The sequence below is a fragment of the Pogona vitticeps genome, chromosome 3, assembly GCF_051106095.1.
Source record: "Pogona vitticeps strain Pit_001003342236 chromosome 3, PviZW2.1, whole genome shotgun sequence".
Classification (NCBI taxonomy): Eukaryota; Metazoa; Chordata; class Lepidosauria; order Squamata; family Agamidae; genus Pogona; species Pogona vitticeps.
Window position 1 is genome coordinate 145,517,918 of NC_135785.1, and position 4,813 is coordinate 145,522,730.

The 4,813-nt window shown below is 41.9% G+C and overlaps 1 long non-coding RNA gene across 1 annotated transcript; it reads right to left on the reverse strand.

The window, feature by feature from the left end:
• Positions 1-1,097: 1,097 nt before the first annotated feature.
• Positions 1,098-4,086, reverse strand: LOC140705459 (uncharacterized). Its single transcript, XR_012084845.2, has 2 exons — positions 4,012-4,086; positions 1,098-1,286 (listed from the first exon to the last, which is right to left on the reverse strand). It is a non-coding gene; the product is annotated as an uncharacterized LOC140705459 (long non-coding RNA).
• Positions 4,087-4,813: the final 727 nt, after the last annotated feature.

Below are 4,813 nucleotides of genomic sequence, written 5' to 3' on the forward strand. Positions count from 1 at the left end.
TAGTGCATGATGCAAGTTCATTAATTTCTGTGTTTTTCAATCCAATTCCTCTAATTCATTTTTCTGGAATCTATTATTCCAGCTGGGATAATTACTGGAATCATCCATGTGTTTATGGCTTTGATTTAATTTCCACCAGTTTTGATTATAAGGTTTTCTTCAGTCTTTTGATGTATTCCCTTCTGTCAGATCTTTAACTTTCGTGTGCACGATGTTATCTGCTTCTAGTATTCCAAGGTATTTATAATTGTCATCACTTGATAGTGATTTTATAATATCACAATTTTTAAACTCTATTTCATCCAGTTTTTGTATCTTGCCAACATATATAAACAGACCTGCACATTTGTCAATTCCAAATTTTGTTTCACTAAATATTCATACTGTGTTTAGCAGTGATTCTATTTCCACTGAACTTTTTTCATGTAGTTTTATGTCCTCCGTGTATAAGAGATGATTGAATTTTCCTGCTTCTTCTGAAATACGGTAGCCCAATCAAGTTTTATTTAAAATTATTGACATAGAGATTAGTGAAATGTCAAACAGCAGTGATGACAAAGAATCCCCGTAAATATTACTCTTTTGATGCTAACTTGATGATGATGATGATAATGATGATGTCAACTGATAAGATTAAATAGGAACAATTAAGGTTGTCATTGCTTGCATGTTCATAACTGTAAGAGCTTTACTGACATTTCAGCTCCAATTAACCACTTTTTTTTGCCTGTAATAATGTGCCTTCAAGTCAATTCTGAGTTTTCTAAGTATAAAATACTCAGAAGTGGTTTGCCATTCCCTTCTTCTGGGGGCATCCTGGAAATGTGTAGCCTGTCCAAGCACACAGGCTGGCCGTTCTGGGATGCATGATGGGGAATTGAACTCCAAACTTCAGTTCATAAATCCCATTGAATGCAGTAGGCAAATATTCTAAGCACGCAGTCTTGGGGTTGCATGCCTCATGTTTTTGTTTTTCAAAATTCAAATAGCCCTCCCTACACACTTGCTGTTGCTCAACCTGTGTCATTATCTGATGGTGGATTGTAGTCGAGGGAAGCTTGTGCTGTTGAAACCAATGGAGTTAGCTAGCAAAGTGCTTCAAATTTTATGTTTTAATAAATAAGCACAAATGCTGACATAGATCTAAGCTTGAGGATCATAACTGGTGTTATAATAACCTATTGCCTCCAAAGCAGGGAAGTCTGTTATGGCCAGAAGAGGAGTCCACGAGCATGGATTGGACTTTGGGGTTGTCACTGGTGCATTTCCACCAAAAGATAAGCTGCCTGAGAAGAAGACAAAAGATGGGACAGATCTGCACAAAAATTGCATGTGTCTCAATGAATAATTTGGAATACTGTAATTGACATAATAAACAGAACATCTGACCACAAATGGGTAAGACTAGCCTGGTTGCCTGCTTTGTACATTGTTTGGATGTTAAAGTTTGATGAGGAACTTCAAGGCCTCTGCTCTCCATTCCTATACAGTATGGCTTTGATTTAATTTCCACCAGTTTTGATTATAAGATTTTCTTCAGTCTTTATAGTTTTAAAGACCAATTAGACTAGATAGCCTTTCAAGTAGAGGACTGTCCATTCAACAATTGGGCCCATTATCATCCTAGCCTAGACTTCTCCTATAGGGCACTCTGGGAAGTTCCAGGGTGGGGCACAGTATAGGTGGGTTTGAATCCACAGGAGTAACCAGACCCAACCTTTTCTGGAATACATTTCCCAAATGAAGTATATATCAACATGATCATGTTATCTGAGAGATTAGACAATAAATGTTATTATTTTGGACTATAATTTTTCCAGGTTCAGGGTTGGGGTAGATATTTTCCTTTCCTTTTTCATTTTTTTTAGTTAATTTTTTTGCTTTCAGTGGGGGGAAAAGAGGGGAGAACTGAGAATTAAGAGGGGACTGCTGTGTGTTCCATCTGGGCTTCATGGCAGGTATTTGCATGGAGCCACATTGGTTTTACTGGGCCTGGGCCTTCATATCAGAAACTTGAAGAAGTCTAATGCCTATGTGTTGTCTATGTGATGGAGGATAGCCATGTAACAAGTATTTATTGGAGGAAAGATGACAGACAGACAGACAGACAGACAGACAGATAGATCAATCGATCGATCGATCGTGAGGGGGTCACCCCAAGCTCACCCTACACCCTTGAGAAGGCCCAGAAGTGACCTCAGCTCCTGGGCCCCAGGAGGGTACAGTATGGTGGGACAGCTGATAAGTGGAGACACAGATGTTATGTGGCACACCTGGGCAAGGTGGCAGACATCAGGTAGGAGGAAGAGCTGTTTGGGAATGAAGGAGGAGAAAAGGGAGGAAGGGGGGAAGAGATGATTCAACAGACTCAGGCAACACAAGTGTGATGAAGCTGGGGAAGAACTGGACCCCTTCTTGTGTGCTACTGGAGAGCTGGAGTTCCCATACATGCAGGACCCCTAGACAAGGTTCTGGGTGGAGCCCCTGGTAACTAAGTAGAGAGGCCACGAGGGATTCACTCCCATCCCTGTCACCTTCCCTGACTCCAACATCATGGGGGCCTCAATGACTGGCAGGGTACTAAGCCCACACTCCAACAAAGGAAGTGCTGGCCATCTGTCCCTAGCCAGCAGTTCAAGCACTCCCTGAACAGAATAGGGTGGCTCAGGGCTATCTTGCATCCCTGATGCCATTCATGGACTGTGAACCCAATGACCCCCAGTGCTGGGAACTAGGAATCAAGAGGAAACTGAATGGACAGGAACCCAACCCCCCAAGCCCGGTAGGACTGAAGGATTTGGGCATGTTTGGCACTCATCAGTACCCTCTTCCCCATTCCCTGTTGCAATAAAATCTAGTTCAAGCAGTTTGAGCCATCTAGATTTCATGGAAACCCTTGCAGATGATGGCTCGGCCAGCCTGAGTTGAGAGGGGCAGGCAGCATTCAGATAGATAAATAATGCACCCCTTACATTCAACCTTTATTACTCTTGACACTCTCTTTCCTCTCTCCACTTTCATAATGCAGACTAAGAACTCACACAAGCTGGCTGCTAAAAGAGAAATTCCCTGGGGAAAGATAAGCCCACGTGTGCCCAGAACAGGATGGGAAAATAATTACACTTCCATTGATATAAGATACACCACATTCAGGTTTGGGAACATGTAATATTCCCACCACGACCATGTTGTATCGAGAGAAAACTGCGAAATACTGAGGTAGGGATATCTCATTGCAGTAAGCCCCATTGCATTCAGTTCTGAGCATGTGTAGATGGGACTGGACTGCTAACCACTGTGCTTTACTGTTGCTCTCTCCAAAGACTTGTTTTCTCTACTCTGTTCTTTGTAAGCTGTCATCTGTCACCAGCGACAAATGTCACGATCAAAGCATCTTGACAGAAGTGTCTTGCCAATGCTAAACGAATCCTATTTAATCACTTGATGATACTTATAAAATGACAATATGTGGTATCATTTATTATCAGCTAAAAATATGTATGTTTTAATGGTGTCGGAGTCCTTGGGGACAGATGCTTGGAAAAGAAACATGTCCTGTGATAAGGAGAGAGAACACTGAAGACTGCCATTGTTAGTGGTAAACAACAGCTGTCCCAGCACAAGGAATGTCACAGCATCCCTGTTTTGCCTGAGCTGGGGGGGGGGGGGCTAGCGGTCGAGATTAGGTCTGGTTGGTTCTGTAATGGGGTAATGTATTACACTAAGGTTTTTGCTGCTGCTGGCAATCATTGTAAAACTGCTTTTAGGATCAGGACATAAGAAGAGCACTGACGGCTCCTACCCAAGACTTTTCAAGGCCCAGCATTCTTTTCCCACAGCAGCTGCCCGGATGCCAGGGCATTAGCACAATAGGAAAGCCCATCATCTGAGAGAAACTGGTACCAAAATAATACATAGCATGATTAGTAACCTTACTAGCCTTCTGCTCAGCGCGCATGTACAATGCCTTTTTACAGCTATCCAACCTAGAAGCCATTGTTGTTAACAAACCTTTATTGTGAAGCCATGATTAACTCTTCTTTGGAAACCAATTAACCTTCAAAAGTCCAGAGCTTTCAGACAAACACACCCAATCTTCATTCAATCATCCATAGAAATGGAGACTGCAGCCAAGAAAACAGAAGTAGGCTAGGACTCAGAAGGAACTAGAAAACATAAGGACATGTCACTGGAGATCAAGCCCAAGATCACCCACACTTATTCAAAGGGATGTCATAATTCGAAGGCAATTGGATGTAGTGTAACAACAAGATGCCCAGTCATATTTATGGTTCAAAGTATGTGGCAGGGAAATAAAACAGCAAGCCAGATCTCATGAAAGTGGGGTTCTTACCCACCATTAGTGTAACTATGACTAATTCTGCCCTTGTGAGAGAAACCGTATGGAGGTCTTGCTGTATTCTTTGACTTTTTGTAGTCTTACACCTAGACTGCCTTTTTTCTTGGATTGAATCATGAGAAACCCATCAGTTACCTCCATGTCTCACAAATGACAGGTTTCCTCCTGTGGTTACATGAGTAACTAGGCTAGAAGCACAACTTGCACCGATAGTGGCAGTGGCAGGTTCATAGCTCATCCATCTCACCTGATGTTACTGATTGTGAATCCAACCCTTCATTCTGCATACAAACTTCCTTGGAGAATTTTGATGGATACATAACTGTTGGTTTTCTTTATCCTTGGACTTCTGTTCTGATTTCAATTATAGTTTCTCATTTAGTTTCTGAATTCACCCAGCTGGCCATATCTGATGGTTTGTAATATAGTTATATTGTATCAACTAAGCCATAA